General features: G+C 41.0%; 1 protein-coding gene and 1 long non-coding RNA gene across 2 annotated transcripts in view; one reads left to right on the forward strand and one right to left on the reverse strand.

Moving 5' to 3' along the window:
* The window catches only part of RAF1 (Raf-1 proto-oncogene, serine/threonine kinase), a 77987-nt gene that overhangs the window by 50532 nt on the left and 9012 nt on the right, over positions 1–18443 (reverse strand). The window lies entirely within an intron of this gene.
* The window catches only part of LOC134164730 (uncharacterized), a 44989-nt gene that overhangs the window by 1651 nt on the left and 24895 nt on the right, over positions 1–18443 (forward strand). The gene's annotated exons all lie outside the window — the stretch shown is intronic.

The raw sequence follows: 18443 nt of genomic DNA on the forward strand, positions 1-18443 counted from the left end.
GTAACTGCTAAAACATTATTGCTGAGACATCACTTTTAGTTGATAGGCAGGCCAACTTTAAAAGAAGTATCTTTGGGGGGGCACTAAAGGCCTGTTTTTCATGAAGTAAGTGTTGCTAACATCTTTGTGAGTTACAGAAAGCTGATTCTATGTTCACACACTAACATTCAGACAGGAAAAGAAAAAGGAAAAAAAGGGTGTTGTTTTTTTTTTATCCCCTAACACACATAAAGTTGAATGGAGGGCAAGGAATAGCAAATGCTTGTTACTGGTATATAATATGCATTGACTTAGAATTCCAATTTGGGGGTTGATGACTTCAGCATACGACTCTTTTAATTCTTTCATATATGCCATGCTATTACCTTAATTCTAAGTGAAGTATTACTTGCAGTATTATAGCATCAGTGGTGCTTTTTGATGGTTCTGTAACTGAAGCCAAGCCATCATAACTGAAGTAAAGTTAAATCCTTCCTGAGGCAGGTTAGGTGAGAGTCCAAAGCATTCTTGCTATCTGAGGAGGATCAATTGCTGAGACATCTCCCCAGGACATACTTAACAGATACACCTCTTTTAAGGCTGTCTCTTGAAAATAAGTTTAGGTGGATTCCTTTCCTCCTCTTGTAAAGGCCATGTGGTGAGTAAGAAAGAGTATGACCTTATGTTGGTGCATGCAGTCTTCAGATACTTCGATCAAGCACTCTGGGTAAATTATCTGACTTTTTGTAGTTTTCAGGATCACAGGCTTCAGAATTAGCTATTTCAACTAAATATTTGGGTGAAACATTCAGCACAGAGCAACCAAGTTATTTCCCCAAGAAATGGATTTTGATTAATTGAGTTTTCAAGCAGGGTCATGCTCTTAGCTGACAAGAATGCAGGCAAGATGCTTTGCCTTTCCCCCACCCCAGCCTTCAGCTAGCATTTGGTAACATACAGTCAACTATGCTTATTCTTAAAAATGTATTGGTGCTTATAGACAGGGTTTTTTTTTTTTTGCAGATTTTTATAAGCAACTTCCCAGAATACTTGAAATACAGGATATCCTATATATTATTATAAATTAAATCTATTCTAGATTAATATTTCACACCCGCTTTGTTTATATCTAGGAGAGTTCAGGATATTTCCATTGAAACCAAAGGTCTAACCTCAGGTTTTAGTGCTATCATAGCAAAGCATATGACTGAGGGTGGTTACTGCAACTTCATATATAATGACTACACTTTGCCCTTTAATTTCTACAATTGTGCTTTTCTGCCCATCTTCATATGCCTCAGAGAGATGTCAGAAGGCAAGATTTAGCGTTGAATTTTGAGATGGTGGAGGGAAAAACCCAAAACCATGCAACAAAAGACCAGAAACAAGCCAAACACAACCAGGAACACATGAGGGTTAAAATGGTAATAAGAAAATCATTAGCTTTCAGTATCAGAGGACAGGATTTACTACATTTAGTAAGCTCCTTATTAGTAAGTTGACTATGAGAAACAAAAATCACCTCTTCCAGATGCACCTGGCATTCCTCTTTGCTTCCAGGTTTTCTCCAAGGTGGGCCATTACTTTTAAATGCACAAATATGTAAAACCATATGCCAAGCCTCAGTGCAATTAAATTTTCATTTGAACACACCCTGGAGCAGTCTACAATATTTAAGTGTTATCAATGCAAAGCTTTAGCATCATGCACTACCATCACTGTAACAGTTTGTCCTGCAGTATTCAAAGTGGTGAAATCTGATATTACAGTATAACTCAGCTCCCTGGTACTTGGAGGGGAGTGAGTGTTACCAAAGGAAAATCTAAGTTAAAGACTTACAGTTATTGTATGCATGTGTCAGCCAATATTTTATATTTAAACCATGAGACTTAAGAAGCTTCCATCTACCAAAAGGAGTGATGGCAGCTAGCTCATGTATTTGAAAACCACAATGAAATCTCCCATTTAAGTGAGCAAAAGATACAACAGGCCTATTCAGGAAGAATTTCCACTTCTGTAGCAATCCTAGGAAGTCTTTGAGTATGAGTAAGAACAAGGATCTCTTCTCATATTTGACACAATACAGTTCATATAAAATAATAGTTCATATATTTATTTAATACAGGTTATGTCATTCACTTGAGTATTTAACTTAAACTTGTGGAAAATCCTAGTTTCTCTTTGGGATAGGAAATAGACTCAAGTGATTAAAAATCTGCTGGTTACTTTTCCTGATAGCTTTTTGTTCCTTGTTTTTGTAGGAAGTTAAGAATTCTCTGAGGAAAGCTCCAAGATATTTGTGTGGCTTTGTGAGCAATGGAAAGAATTTACAACAAAATATGCTACTGCTCTACAGTGGTATAGAACAAGAACTAGTCAAGTAAGGATCACTGAGACTCCCTTTTACAGAATAGCTTTTCCTGGAGGAAAATGGAACTGCTGTAGAACGACTTCTGTTTGAGGTGATGCTTGCCAAGGAAGCCTACCTTGGAATTTGGCAAAAAGCCATATGTTCTAATTACCTTTACTTTGCAATTTGTGTTCTTGGTAAGAAAGTGCTGCTTGGAAGTAGCTAATAGTGTAGAATTCAGTAATCCTGAGTAAACTCAATTGTTCTGCTGGGCCAGAAACTAAGCAGAAACGAGAACATAAATAATGTTCTACAAAAGACTTGCCAAGGATCTAAACTGCCAGTAGCCAAAGTTGAGCAGTATTATAAATAATCTTTTATGTAGATTATCAAACAGTATTTTCCTTATGAAAAGAGATCATTTTCATATTGAATACGTCATTCCTTGGTCAAGGTAAGGAAAGAACAGCAGTTTCAAGAAAACTTTTATCATAGGAGAGAATATAGAATTATTCTTTCACAATAACAATGCAGTAGAAAGCTTTCAAAGGAAGAATGGTATTTATATGGTTATTAACAGGGTTATTTACTACAAGGCATAAAACTTCATTAGCGTTTTAGAATAGATGAATGTCATTATGAGTATCAGTGTGTCATACTAAAGCAGCTGTTGAAATGCTATACAGCTGTTTTCAGTTACATGAGCATCTATCTTCAGTATAAACTGCTTTATTTTTAAGGTTAACCTGTACTTTTAGTCTGATTTCCCATTGATACTACAAGAGTAAACAACCAGCAAAAAGGCTCCTGTTATCAGGCAGCCTCAATCACTCTCTGCTTTCAGACATTGCTGTCTTCCCCCGCCTTCACTGCTGCCAAAGTTGTTGCATCACCTGCACTGCATTAGGTATATGCCACCCAGGATGCTTTCCCACTGAGAATGCCAGCTGTATTTAGCTGTTGATAATGAAGAGGTTGAAGAGAGCTTTTCAATTCAGAGAAGCTTTAGAATTAGGCTAAGAAGTTTTTACAGGTTATTCTTACCAGAATTAGATACTATCAGACAGATTGAACTGAGTCAGCCTTTATATTTCATTAGAGAGCTTTTCATTTTTTGGATTAATTTCCTGCCATAAGCTCTCACTTCCAGCAGAAGTGGTATGAGTACCAACCTGTGTAACTATCACAGATGATGTGCTCAAAGCAAGTTACAGGGCTGGTAACATGGACAAGCAGTTCATGGGTTTTGTCTGCAGTTAAAGCCTCACAGTGCATCAGAGCATTTGTCACATGGAGAAAAACTGTGGATTTGGTTAGGTTCTTATACCTCAGGTTTTTCCTTTGTGAAGAAAAAGTAGGAGCAGTGCTATGCTTCAGGGCTTAGGTGCCATTGCAGAATAAATGTAGCAGTCTAATTACATACTGCTGCCAAAGGGACAGTCCCTTTTTCCCCTCTCAGCCCCAGCTGCACACTTCTTCCCTTCTATGCAGGGTCATGATCTAGCAGTCATGACCCTGCGTAGTGAGTCAGATCTTGTGTTCTCATGACTAATTTCCCCATCCCAGCACTTTTTGTTTAACACAAGAGAAGGAGCCAGGAGGCCCAACTGGTGGATGAGATGTGTAGAGAATGGAGTAACAGCCTACAGATCAGTTACTTGGTTTGTGAACCTGCAGCCTGAGTATTTAGAAACTCTGTGATCCCAGAAAGAGTATTTTTTGCCATATGCAAAGAGTATCTCAAAAGCTATACCTTCTTACTCATCTGTTTATCACACTGACAGAAGCAGCAATATCATTATATACAATCACAGCTTAAGTTGCTAAATTAGGATTTTTGTCTATTATTCATAAATTCCACCTATGTTACAATTAACTCACCTCTTACACTATAGGTATTGTCTGATTTGAAAAAAAGCCCATTTGACTTCTTCAAAAGGGGTATTAAAAAACTAAGAGTAAACAGGAAGGGTCCAAAGTTTGCTGATAAACACAGGTTTACAAGATGCTTGAGACTTAAAACATACACAGTGAAAAAGTGCAATATTAGATTGTGAAATAGGAGATTAAATATTATGCAAACGAATGCAAAGCAACAGTCTAGGAAAAGACAGCCTCCATCATAGGTAAACAGGGGTTCAGGTTTAGCTCTTGCCAACCAGACAGAGAGATGTGAGATTTATTGTGAATAACTCCCTAAAAATGCCAGCCCAGTGCTCAGCAGTGGTTAAGACAAGAAACAATGTGAGGAATTTAGGATGAGAGCTGAGAACAGAGGAAAGTAGTTAGTGCATTGTATAAGTTCAGGATGTCCCCACATTTTGAATACAGCATGCAGATCTGTTCCTGTGCCAGAACATATGGTTAATAAAATTAAGAGGAACAGAAAAGGGCAGCAGGGATTTTAAGAGCTAGAAACCAGATTTTCCGTAAGTGACTAACTAGATTAGGACTCTTCAGCTGGGAAAATAAAAGGATGACAGAGAAAAGTTATTTTTAAGACAAGTACCTCTCACAAGCCTATGGAGTTCTGTTGTAGAGACTAAACAGATAGATCTGAATGAGAATTAAGCAAACTCAGAGAGTGAGTACTTGGGTGTGTATTTACAGGCATTTCTATGCCAGGTTCTCACAGCACTTCACAAACCACAGCAAATCCAGTGACAGATGATTAGGAAGAGTGCTGTGAACAAACAAGTGTTTTGCCCTGCTGTGACCTCCCATCCTATAGCAGTCAGTGACAGGTCTTCCTGAATTAGAGGCCCAGTTTCTATTTCTGTACATTTGAAAGTCTTGTATAGTTTTATGCTTCTGTAAGTTGCCTTTTGTGCTTTGTGCTCACCCTGCTATGATTTTATATTGAAAATGCCAGAGCCAGGAGCTTTCAAGTTCTCATTTAGCAACAAATTACTCTTTCTGACAAATGACTTCTTTCAGTTCATATTGCTCTTTGTTCTGCAGTTCAGCCTTCTTAGGCTTGGAGGTAAAGGCCCTTTCAGTTTCTTTGGTTTGGTATTTTTTTTTGGGGGGGGGGCATTGTTTGATTGTTTTGAGTGAGAGTTGTTTGTTTTTAAGTCAGTAGATGATGCTGAGTCTCTAGTAGAGCATCTTTAAATTCTGAGGCACCTGCAATCATTATATCCACTCAGCTGTTATTGGAAATGAAGACAGATTGATTTGCCTAAGGGCATATGATGAATGAATGAGAGGGATGGGAGACAAAGTTGAGGAGCAAAGGCTGGCAGTTTGATGCTTCAATATCCAGCCATACAACTTCCTTGCCATAATTCTTACTGTATAACAGCAGTTATCCTGCAGGTTCACCATACTGCCAGACACAGCTACATGATATATGCTAGAGCTGAACATGATTGATATATACTTACACATGAAGATTTTGATTTTGTATGGTCTCAGTACCAACCACAGTTAAAGCAGAGCATGTACCTATTGACAAGGTGCAACTGGAGAGTTTTAGGACTAATGTACAAAGCAGATGCCTTCCATTTGTGTAATAGGACTTCTCACACAATTTGACTACCACATTTAGAGACATCTGTGAACTGAATTGACAGGCTGAGAGAGCTGGGCTGGTTCAGCCTGGGGAAGGCTCCTTAAGGGGAGACCTGAGAGCAGCTCCAGTGCCTGCAGGGACTACAAGAAACCCAGAGAGGGGCTTTGGACAAGGGCCTGTAGGGACAGGCCAAGGGGAATGGCTTTAACCTGCCAGAGGGGAGACTGAGATGAGCTCTTAGGCAGAAGCTCTTCCCTGTGAGGGTGCTGAGGCGCTGGCACAGGGTGCCCAGAGAAGCTGCGGCTGCCCCATCCCTGGCAGTGTTCAAGGGCAGGTTGGACACAGGGGCTTGGGGCAAGCTGCACTAGTGGAAGGGGTCCCTGTCTGCGCAGGGGGTTGGAACTGGATGAGCTTTAAGGTCCCTTCCTGCACAAACCAGGCTGGGATGCAGTAAATGAATTACCAGATTTTAATTTACATGCATCTCTGAAGTATTACAATACAGATCTTAATGTTTTACTGTATGTAGCAAGTACATGAAGTATAATAGAACTACACAGCATATTCCCACCAAAAAGGTGTGTATATACAGTGTTTTGGAATTAATTTCTACTTTTACTAAATGCGGCCAATATTATCAGTTTGTCACTTTCAAGTGACAGCATCTCAGTTCAGTCATTGCAAGACATTTTCATCCCTTTCCTACTTCTGCTCCGTGCTGATCTGATTTTGCTTGTTTTCCATCCTGAATGGTTCATCAGTTACTTTCCTCTTAGTCCAATTATGCAATTCCAAATGGGCAGATTTTCTGCCTTCAAAATGTGCCTTAAATCCAAGGTTCTGACGAAGCCCAGTTTGGCCAAGAATAATCACTAATTATCTATTGATACACATTACTTAGCACTTAAGTCATGTGCACCTCCTAACTTGAAAAGGATTTAGGACACAAGTTTTAGATCCAGCTCTACTCTCCAAGTGCTCCCTATCTTGAGCTGGTAATCCAGGACTGCCTGGGCTTTTTAGGAAAATCATGGCTGAGATTTAGCAATGCTCTTGTTCCTTCACAAAACCCTCACAGAATTCTGAGGAGTGCATGTTTTGCCTTGCTTGACTTTTGTTTAAGTAAGTAGGACAAACACAGTTTTCTTCCATACCCAGAAACTGGAGTTAAAAAATAGCAATTTGACATAAAACTACTTTGAAACATTCTACAGTGAAGCAGAAATCCCATCTGCTTTAACTTAAGGGTTAAAAAGCAGTTCTGTATTTGCAAAAAGGTTTCAAAAAACCCTGAAAATCCTCCACAGGTCTATTCTAAAGAAATATCTGGGTGTTAACTGCAGGAATGAAGATACATAGAATACACAAAAAGATGGTGTTTTCAGAGGTTTTGTTTATACATAGCACTTTCCTTGGCAACCCAAAGTAGCATTAACATGTGTGACACGGGTTTTAAAAGAGCAAGTTTAAAGCACACAGGATTGTCAGCCCAGACTGCTCCCAAAAAAAAGGGGAAGTCAAAAAAACGGGGTGGGCAGAAGGAGAAACGTTTTCCCATGCAGGTATTCTGGAAAGTATTGCAGACTCCACCCAGCATAGTGAACAGCTTACAGAGAAGCCAGGCTCCAAGGAGAAGTGCAATGAGGAACTCTGCAGTCAGAAAACACAGAAGTTTCCTAACTAAGTGTTCAGTGTTAACATTTATCATCCTGATTCTAGGAGCAATGCGATGATTCTAGGAGTGATATGACCACAGGCTACAGAAATAGCCACAGATGGAGTCACATGGAGTGATGTAATGTGAGCATGGAATAAATCCTTGCTTTTTTCAAATGGAAAAAATTATATTCAGCAAAACTCTAGGAAAACCACAAACCAACAAAAAGGTTAGCCCCAGTGCACCCAATCAGGTCATGGGCAATATTCATCCATATGGATCCTGAGAGAGCTGGGTTGTTCAGCCTGGGGAAGAGAAGGCTCCTTAACGGGAGACCCGAGAGCAGCTCCAGTGCCTAAAGGGGCTACAGGAAACCTGGAGAGGGGCTTTTGACAAGGACCTGTAGGGACAGGCCAAGGGGGAATGGCTTTAACCTGCCAGAGGGGAGACTGAGATGAGCTCTTAGGCAGAAGCTCTTCCCTGTGAGGGTGCTGAGGCGCTGGCACAGGGTGCCCAGAGAAGCTGTGGCTGCCCCATCCCTGGCAGTGTTCAAGGGCAGGTTGGACACAGGGGCTTGGAGCAAGCTGCTCTAGTGGAAGGGGTCCCTGCCTGTGGCAGGGGGTTAGAGCTGGATGAGCTTTAAGGTCCCTTCTAACACAAACCGGTCTGGGATTCTGTGATGCTTACATCAGTATCCCACGGTAGAAAAATCTTATACTAACATTAGCATAACAGTGCCAAGTGCACTGAAGTAATGGATAAGACCTTCATTTCTGGAAAAGCTAATCTGCATTTAATGTGTTTCAGTTTTGCACCCCACTCCCGTAGTTATGTGCTCCAGGATAAGGTTTTCCAGAGTCTACAGTATTTTGAAGAGGTCTTACTAAAAACATACTCCTAAAGCTTTTCTAAGGAAGCCAGGTAGAAAATAAACCATTAGAATATATTGAAAACACACAGCATAGTGCTGAGCTGTGAATGGTTAAAGAAAATTAATAGCTGCATGCATTGTGCTAATGCAAGCAGAGAGCATCATTCTGTATGCCCTGGTGCCTGAGATCATTGGCCAAGTAACTGAATATTTCAAACCGCATGAGAAAGCATCACCCCTTCCAGCATGGAATATGGCTAGAAAAGAGAAAGAAGGGTTAGAATCTCCTTTAAGAAACAACAAAACAAAACAAGGGCCCTGCTTGCTATGAGCTGCACATGACTTGCCAGGTCCATCTTACAGAACTGGTACTGAATTTAAAGTAGCCCATAAATAGGTTCTGCATTATGTCATCTTTCTATCACATTGTAACACCATTGACAAGGTCAGAAACAGGCTCATTTGACTTTGGAGCCTATCATAGCTCCTGGTTGTTGAAGTTACTTTTCCCAGATTCATGAATTGCAGTTTTCTTTTATCCCAGTGTACTTGAATATGCAGGTGTGATGCTTTATGCCACTTAATTCTTTTCATAAAGCCAGGTGTTAATAAGGAAATAATGTGGTTTTAATAAAAAATGCACAAGAAAAATATATACAACAATTTATAGCAAATTTCAGATTATAAGGAGCAACAACTATAAAGACATTGGATTTAAAACTGTACAGGGCTCCAGCTGTGGCTCTACCAGAAACTACTTAGTCAAGTCATAGAATAGAATCATAGAATAATTAGGGTTGTAAAGGACCTTAAGATCATCCAGTTCCAACCCCCTGCCATAGGCAGGGACACCTCACACTAAACCATCTCACCCAAGGCCTCATCCAACCTGGTCTTGAACAATGCCAGGGATGGAGCATTCACAACCTCCCTGGGCAACCCATCCCAGTGCCTCACCACCCTAACAGGAAAGAACTTCTTCCTTATATCCAATCTAAACTTCCCCTGTCTCAGTTTTAACCTGTTACCCCTTGTCCTATCACTACAGTCTCTAATGAAGAGTCCCTCCCCAGCATCCCTATAGGCCCCCTTCAGATACTGGAAGGCTGCTATGAGGTCTCCACGCAGCCTTCTCTTCTCCAGGCTGAACAGCCCCAGTGTTCTCAGCCCAGGAGGTGCTCCAGTCCCTGATCATCCTCGTTGCCCTTCTCTGGACTTGTTCCAACAGTTCCATGTCCTTTTTATGTTGAGGACACCAGAACTGCACACAATACTCCAGGTCAGGTCTCACGAGAGCAGAGCAGAGGGGCAGGATCACCTCCTTCGACCTGCTGGTCATGCTCCTTTTGATGCAGCCCAGGATACGGTTGCTTTCTGGGCTGCAAGCGCACACTGAAGCCACCTCATGTTCATTTTCTCATCAACCAACACCCCCAAGTCCTTCTCCTCAGGGCTGCTCTGAATCTCTTCTCTGTGAGGAAGGATGAAGCAAAGAAAGCTGAACATCACAGGACTCTGAGTGTGACTGTTATGAGGACTCAATTCTCATATTTTGGAAAATGTTCTGTTCAGTAAGGGTCCATAGCCTCCTGATGCCTCTATTTCCTATCCTTGAAGTGGGAACAGGCACGTTTCCTTTGTTCTTACAATACTTTTACCTGTTTAAAGGCATCAGCATTGGTTATATGAGGGACATACTCATTTCTAATCCACGATTCCTGCTAGCATTGGCTATGACTGTAATATTGACAAGAAAAATTTCTCTAATGCTTACTAACACTGGAAAGCTACCAAAAAGACCCCAAACACCACATCACACTGAATCAACAAACTATTGGAAACCGACAAAAAGCCCCTTTACTACTTAGAACAAGAAGGATTAAAGAGCATACTAGAATAGAAAACAGAACTATTTCCTACATGAATTCCCACTTTAGCCATGAATCAGCTGTAGGCGTTAGTCCACTTCTGGTGGATGAGAGGCAGAGTGTGCTGTGGAAGTCAGGAGGGAACCTCACTGACATTCCTGGGCCAAGCAGGTGCTTGTGTCCATGCACAGCAAACTTCACACTGTAGGAGAAAGTCCCACCTCCAAATAGAGTGGTCCTCCTCCATCCGAGGCATCTGCCTCCTTTCTTGGCTATGGGGCATGGGGAACCAAGAGGCAAAAAGACTCCCAGTAGAGAAATCCATCATAGAAAGGCATGTTCTCCAAAAGCACATGTTTGTATATCCTTTTCCACTAGGAAAAACTGGTTCTGATTTAGTGGTGTTTTTTCTTTGCATTCTTATCACTCAAAGCATTTACACATTTGTTCCCAACATCTGTAATAGCTTCTATGCCTACCTAGGAAGGGTTTTACTTGCAGCATAAACAAGCTGGTTTTGCTGTTCAAAGTATAAACAGAATCAAAATTCAGAGTTCTCAGCATGCTGAATGACACTGCAATGTAATGAACATTGCACCATTCTGGGTAGAAGCCCTATTTGCCCCGTAGCCTGTAAAAGAACATCATTAGCACTCAGCTCCTGTTGCAGTAGTTACAGGGATCCTCGATTTTATAGGGGCTATTTGATCCAAAACTGTGTCTGAGGAGTGTCAAATGCCATCATAAATCAGCAAGTTCCCTAAAGAATAGAAGTGATGACTGCTTTGTTTCCAAGCTGGGAAGGACAGTTAAACCCTGTTGAGATATAACATTCCAGGAGTTCTGGAGAACAGCATTTGTACTGCTTACAAGTCTTTCTGGAAAATGTATAAAGACTTCCAGTGAGAAGTTTAAAATAAAAAGTTGTATGGCAACAACTTATCTTGAACTTATAAATTCTTGTTTGCGTAAAGCTCTGATCTCCCAAAGCCAGTTGTGTAGCAACAACTCAGTGTTTAATCCTGCAAAGGGAAATTCTTCTATGTATCGTTAGTGGTGTGGCTCATCCATGATACGATCTTGGTCTGGCTTGAGGAACAGACTATAGTCCCTGACCAATTCCTTTGAACTTTGACAGTACAATGTTGTTAATGCTTATGATTCTGCCAAGAGTGGGATGATCCTGTCCTGTGATCCAGCCAGTCTTTTGGAACTCCAGCAGTTCCAGCTCTCATCTCATTTTAGCGCTACATGTGGAAACCTCCTCTGACTATCTGCTATTCCCATCTTCTGGGGTAGAAGACCTAGGTCGTTACTTCACAAGGCACATGGACCTTTCTTTCTCTCCTTCATTACCCGATATGACTTTTGTCAGCAGAGGTTTAATAGGAAACAGAATCATTAATGCAGCCCTCATAGGAAGAAAAGAAACAGAAAGTGCCCATGAGTCCAGGCCTGCCCTCATCCCTTCTCCTTGCTGTTCTGCAGACGAGGGGTCAGCTGGGCTTTGCTCTCCCTCTCAGCATGGAGGTTTTCTCTATTTGACTGGAGGGCTCCAGACTAGAAGCCATCTCAAGCCTGTGGTAAAAGCAGGTGCACAAGGAACAGAAATGTAAATAAGGACCATGACGCAATGAAAGCTGGCTGCCCTGGGTATTGATGAGGGATGTTGTCATCAGGTGGATCTCTAACTGATGGAAGCAGATAGGATGGTGGAACAGAATGTGAGGCGTTACTGGAAGCTGTTATCAGGCATTTTCAGAAGCTCTGTACCCCAAGGGCAAATTGTATTCTATACACTTGGGAGAACTGGCAACCTCACCAACTCCAGTGCAGAGTGTTTGGGATAATCAAAGAAATACATATATATACACTCCCACATGCTTTCGTGTTCCTGTTGTGCAAGTTTTCTTTCTTGGGATATTTTGGGATCCAGACTGGACTCTTTGAGGTTAATTCTGCAGTACCAGCACCAAATTCAGAATGGAAGATATTCTGCAGCTGTTCAACACTGAGGGCTTATGCACAGCTAGTATCAAGAGTGGTAGCTGAAGATAAAGCAACTGGAGTACAGAAAGTGGCATGAAGTCACAGACATGGAACTCAAGTCACTGAGATACAGGAAAAGAACTGAGGAAACAATATGCATCTTGGGATGGTCCTGAAGGAGCTGGCCAATGAAGTTGCTAAGCCACTGGCCATCATATTTGAGAAATCATGGCAGTCACGTGAAGTTCCCAAAGACTGGAAAAAGGGAAATATAACCCCCATTTTCAAGAAGGGGAAAATGGATGACCCAGGGAACTACAGACCAGTCAGTCTCACCTCTGTGCCTGGCAAAATCTTGGAGCAGATTCTCCTGGAAGGCATGCTAAGGCACATGAAAAACAACAAGGTGCTTGGTGACAGCCAGCATGGCTTCACTAAGGGGAAATCCTGCCTGACCAATTTGGTGGCCTTCTATGATGGGGCTACAGAACTGATGGACAGGGGTAGAGCAGTTGATGGCATCTACCTGGACTTGTGTAAAGCGTTCGACACTGTCCCACACGACATCCTTGTCTCTAAGTTGGAGAGACATCAATTTGATGGATGGACCACTCGGTGGATAAAGAACTGGCTGGATGGCCACATGCAAAGATTTGGGGTCAAGTAGGATGCTTCTGCTTTAAAGAAAGTTTTACTTCTTTTGCTACTTTTATCTGAAGGGAGGAATCCAGGCCTGTTAAAGCTGCGATGATTGCACATCTGTTTCCTAACTTGGATGCCGTAACAGTGCAAGTGTTTTTGGAATCTGCAAATCAGTTCTTTCTGGATTAGAAGTTCCTTCATCATGGAGTGGAAGAGCCCCTTAAGAAGCTTTAGAGGATAAAGCGAAGAGCATTTTTGAAGCTTGTCAATGAAACAAAACAAAACCATTAGGGGTAAAGTCTCCTTACCTACATGCTAGGTCCTCATGTTCTGCCACAGCCAAGTCGGCTACAGAAACCCTGCTCTGGTGGCTGGTTTTCAGTAGGCTTTCCACTCTTTCCTGATGGAACTGGTTTGTTTGGGGTAAATACACATGAATAAGAGCAAAATCCTGGAGCTTATTTTGTCCCAAGGAACCGGTCTACATTATTTGATAATTTGGAATGAAGGGATGTCTCATTTAAACCAGAAGCTTTGTCTTGAAGCTCTGAAACCTTCCCTGACAAAAGCTGCACCAAAATCAATTAATTTCCATGCAAAACCTTTGACTTTGTATCTTATTTTCCAATGAGAAAACTTGTATTTGGAAGATTCCGGAAGAGTTCTCTTGCTGAACAGATGAGTTTAAAATAATCACTGTGTAGGACAAGGAACTCTTTGAAAATCATGAGCTTCAGCAGTGTCACCCAACAGATGCGTTTTGCATAAGGAATTAACTTGAAAGAAATATGCATAAGCATTCTCTACTGCTCTGCAGTAATTTTCAGAGTACAGTGAGTAATCTAACACTGCATCTGAAAGCAGCTGCAATTTATAGATAATCATCTTTGCATATGAATAATTTTGATTTGTGAATAACTGATTTCTGCTTCTTCTGAAAGAGATTAAACATCTCCTGCTTCCTGTTAGAAAGCAATTACAATTTATGTGGACAGTTTAGTATTGAACACTGCAGTGAGGTTGGAAGTTGTACTTCATTCTTAACTTGTTCAGTTGCTTTTTGCTATTATCCAACAAATACCACTGAAGCAGAAGCTTAAGGCCCATAAAGTGGTAATTGATGGGACTCTAAGCAGTTAAATTATATGAACACAAGAGAATCTGAATGTTTTGAATTATCTTTGTGCTTACTTCAAGCCAGACACACAAATCTTTCTTTATTTGAGTACTTACAATATATTGCAAGAGAAGATGTGATCACAGAATATCCATGCCAGTTTTAGTATAGGTAGAACAAGTAAAAATAGCAGTTATCATAGGTTTCAACCTGGAAAGCAGTTTTAATATACACATTCCCTGGGGGCTACTGTAAGTATTTATGCAGTATTAAAGATGTGCCTACCAGTCCTCTAACACAACCTTCACTGGGGGTGTTGATACACCCTCTGCAACGTTTGAGGAGGTTTCATATTTATGGTACAGGAACTGGTCAAGACGTTCCTACTAACAGAATTTATTGGACATTTCAACCTCTGGGCACGGTTCCTGGCACTGAGATTTCTGAAATACCTCTTTCTTGCATAGTCTCTGGTCACCATTTGCACAAGAGTTACTGGAAAAAAGCATCACTGTAAATATCCGCTTTCTCAATAAGTTTTTCCTCCCCTCACAGAGGACTTGAATATTGTGTGTCTTATTACTGGAGTAGAGAAGAGGAACCACCAAAGCTCTGTTAACATGGCCAGTATGGTTTTGTTTCTCATCTGGCCTCTTTAAAAAGCAGCACAACATGGATGTAAAAGCTACCCATATTGCATTCAGATTTCCACCGCTGTGGTGAAAAGAGCTGTGAAATACTGCATTTTGCTTGTTGGAGAAGAACAGTCATTTAATGCTGCTGGTACTTGGAGACACTTAAACGATGAGATCATATCATTTTATGATCTAAGAGTTCAGTGTGTAATTGAAACCAGGAGAATAAACCACTGCCTTTTGGAAGGCAAAACGTCTCTATTGCGTATGCATTGACCCACATTTGGAGAGGCAGGATACAGAAAGGTGGGGGTTGGTGCAGTTTGCCACAATCAGAGGGGCAAGGTACAATAGCATCAAAGTGATATTTTTCATACGAATTGATAGTCAATAATGTAAAGGTGTGGTGGGTGTGGAAAACAGGAAGAAAAGCAAACACTGGATAAGAAGTATTAGTGTGAAGGCTACATGGGTACTTCAGGCAAAAGGTACTCAATTCACCAATTCAAGTATCAAAGAAGAATGATCCTGCTGACTCCATGGTTCACCTCCTGTATCTTTGTCCTTAAATGAAAGAGATTTCTGACTGCATGTTTATTTGCAGTGATTCTGGCCAGAATACGAGTGCTTATTGTGGCATCTATTTAATCTGAAGTGGTACAACAGCCAAATTTGAATCTGGACAGTTACATAAACAATATTGCACAAGTTTCTGATTAAGAACTAAATGTGTAAAACTTGGCTCTGGTTTATGTAACAGTTCCTCTTCATTAGCCTGCACTCAAGAATTTGGGTAATTCCTCAGTGAAATAATTACATTTCCCACAAGCCCTTGTTAGCACATAAACTTGGACTGAAGTCGCATATGCTTATGTGAGTTAGAAACTCACAGATTCATCAGCTCTTTAAGCAATATTAATTGCTTGCATGCTGCTGAAGGAAATCATGGCATCCCTTCAGCTTTGTGTCTGCCTGTAAGGAGAGTTGGGTCAAAGGAAGAACCAGAAAAAGTCAGGCAAAGCATTTATTCTGGGCTTCAAGACTTTGAGGAAAGCACTGTGAGCATCTAACTGTGTGTGAAGGAATTGGATGCAAAGCCTGTGAAAGAAACCAGATCCAGAAAGGTGCTAGAGAGCACACGGTGGGAGGCACTCTCACAAGGTCAGAGGCAGAGAGATTACATGCAGGAAGCTGGCGGGCAGGTTGAGGTGGGTGGGTTAGGGGGGATTGGATCAGGTTTGGGGCTGTTTCTCACAGCACTATACTAGTTCTTACAGCTTAATTCTGGCAATGTCATTAATCAGCAAGACAGGATACTGTGAACTGGATTTTGAAATCGAGGGCTGCCTATCTGCAGAAAGGGAGCGATTATCATCCCTCACTTTTGTAGCCAGAGGAAACAGTTCCTAGATATTAGAGCCACTTTCTACGATAGATGCTCAAGTTGTATCTGGTTCAGCTGCACTCTTACATCCCATGGCTACTGCTTCCTTCTGTAAGTAGCACCAACGTGAAAAACAATTACCTTAATGTGATCTTGGAGAGTGTGCTCAGATAGAATAGAGAAGGGATAGGGAAGTGAGAGGGAAGCCATTCGCCATGCATTCACTCATATACACAAACTACACTGATCTGGGTTCTGAACAGATTTGAACTCCTTTTAAAGGATTGAATCTTGTGTAAATCTAAAAATAGTAATAGTAGTGTATCATTAATTTTAGCATTCTTACTAGTCTTTCAGATACAAGTTCCTTCAATTACTTTAGGAAAAAGGAATGATTGTCAAATTTCCTTTGTTTTTCAGTCTCAGTAGATCAGCTCATTGACTTCTGAAATGAAATCCAGTAGTGTTTTCTCAGGAATAAAATTGCTACAAGAATCCCCGTTTCTACATGGCCATGCGCTCCCGAAGCGTCACCTACCATTCACAGTACAGGGGTGGAAATGTTGATGGGAAAATGTGAAGCTGAGCAGAGGAAGGTAAAACAGCCAGTTAGACTGCACATCCACTAGTTTGTAAACTAACTCAAGGGAACGTGTCAATTCCTGAGTTCTGGGTGCTGGACCGAGTGTTGCCACATAGGCTTCAAGGTGTGCACACTTAAAAAGGATTTCTAAACAGTACTTATTTAACGTAGGAGTTTAATACATTCAAACAGGGCATAAAACTTTCTTAAGGGTCTCTTATGTACCTTGTGGAAACAGAGAATAAAGGCAGTCTCCAGTGCATGAGTAAAATTAGTTACGGTATTTAAATGCTTTTCACAACTACCGTAGTATCAATTTATCAGACATTAAATGCTTAGCTCTCTCAGGAGAGTAACCATATACTTTTGTATTTAGTGAGCAATATATAATGCACTGTTCAAAGTAAAACCATATCCACAATTTGAAACCCTTGCTCATGACAAAACAAGATGTATAAATGTATAGCCAACTTTTAATATATAATCTGAAGAAGACCAGAGCTGCTTCTGCACCTTGAAAACATTATCTTTGATTAAATAGTGATTACAATCTTCCCTCAGATAAAAAAACAATATATGTGTATATATATTTATGTATATAATTTCAAAATCAAAGCCTTGCACTTACTGCATCTTCTTCTGCATGTCATCTGATGGCATTGGAACCAATCCCAACATCCCAGAATGCAGCTTGGCAGGTATTAGTCTCCTGCTTATAATGGGCTCTCTAATTGCAATGCATTTTTTTCCCTTTTGAACTAGCTAACTAACCTGTAATTTTTCTTGGTATCTGCCCAAAGGTAAATGGAGTATCTGATACACCCAAGGAATTCCTCATCTGCTACAGGTGACTTCAGATTGGGAGTTGCCATCATCAAATGAATCTACATGTAACCAGGTTTCAGTAATATCCTCAGGCAAGACGGATTGCTCCTGCTTCCATTTTTACACTGTTTATTAGTTCTTATAAGAAGAATGGTGAAGCCTGCATGCAAGTCTCCTCCCCTGAGCTCCAGCACAAGATTGAAGCTGAGAGAGATTCTGATCATTGAGCAAGTATTGACTTGATTTAGTAAGATAAGAAGAACCTCAACGAGCAATTGCAACTGCTGCTACCCACTAACTTCAGGTGCTTGGCAATTCAGCAGATCAGCAGTGAGCACGCTTATGCCTGACCCACTTTTTGTTCCCCATTTTGCAAACTCAGGGTTATTCTTGTTATTTTGCATTTGGCACTTTGCATTTAGGTAAATGCATGATGATAAAGCATCTTCCACTGTCACAATTTGAAAGGATTCTGCCATTAGCATGTCTAGCTGTTGAAAGTCTATGAATATGTAGAAGTGAGGAGGAGGCTGCAGTATTAAATGCAAAGCAGCATGCTGTGATAATGGGCCTAAAAAGAAAAAGGGGTTGAGCTTGAACTAAAAGACTAACGCTTCTTCCGTTTTCCTCCTTTTGAGCAATGCTGAATTTGTGCTGCTTTATGTTCCTCCAGCTGTTCCTATAGCCTCTTCTTCCTGCTGGCATCTCGAGCAGCAGAGCAGGGGATTCACTGTCCTCACCAGCTGTCTCTTCTCTTCACATTAACACCGTGGTTGCTGGCTGGCCTACTTGTGTGTCAGGCACAAAAGTCTGCCCTCTCACATCGAGGGTAAATTGCAGCTTCTCTAAGAGTGGAACCACTGTGAGCAGTATAGTACTTTTTCTTCATCCCTTTCCTCCGATAAAGACCTATGCTCTCCAGTGCAGCAGCTTCATGGACTTCTCCTTTCTGCAAGAGCACAGAGTGGAGGCAAAGAGGTTGCTGTCTTTCTTTCTTATCATGCCTGTGCATTATCATTGTGGCCTCTG

Source organism: Pezoporus occidentalis, unplaced genomic scaffold (genome assembly GCF_034315485.1).
Source record: "Pezoporus occidentalis ecotype Australia unplaced genomic scaffold, CSIRO_AGI_Poc_V1 ctg106, whole genome shotgun sequence".
Lineage (NCBI taxonomy): Eukaryota > Metazoa > Chordata > Aves > Psittaciformes > Psittacidae > Pezoporus > Pezoporus occidentalis.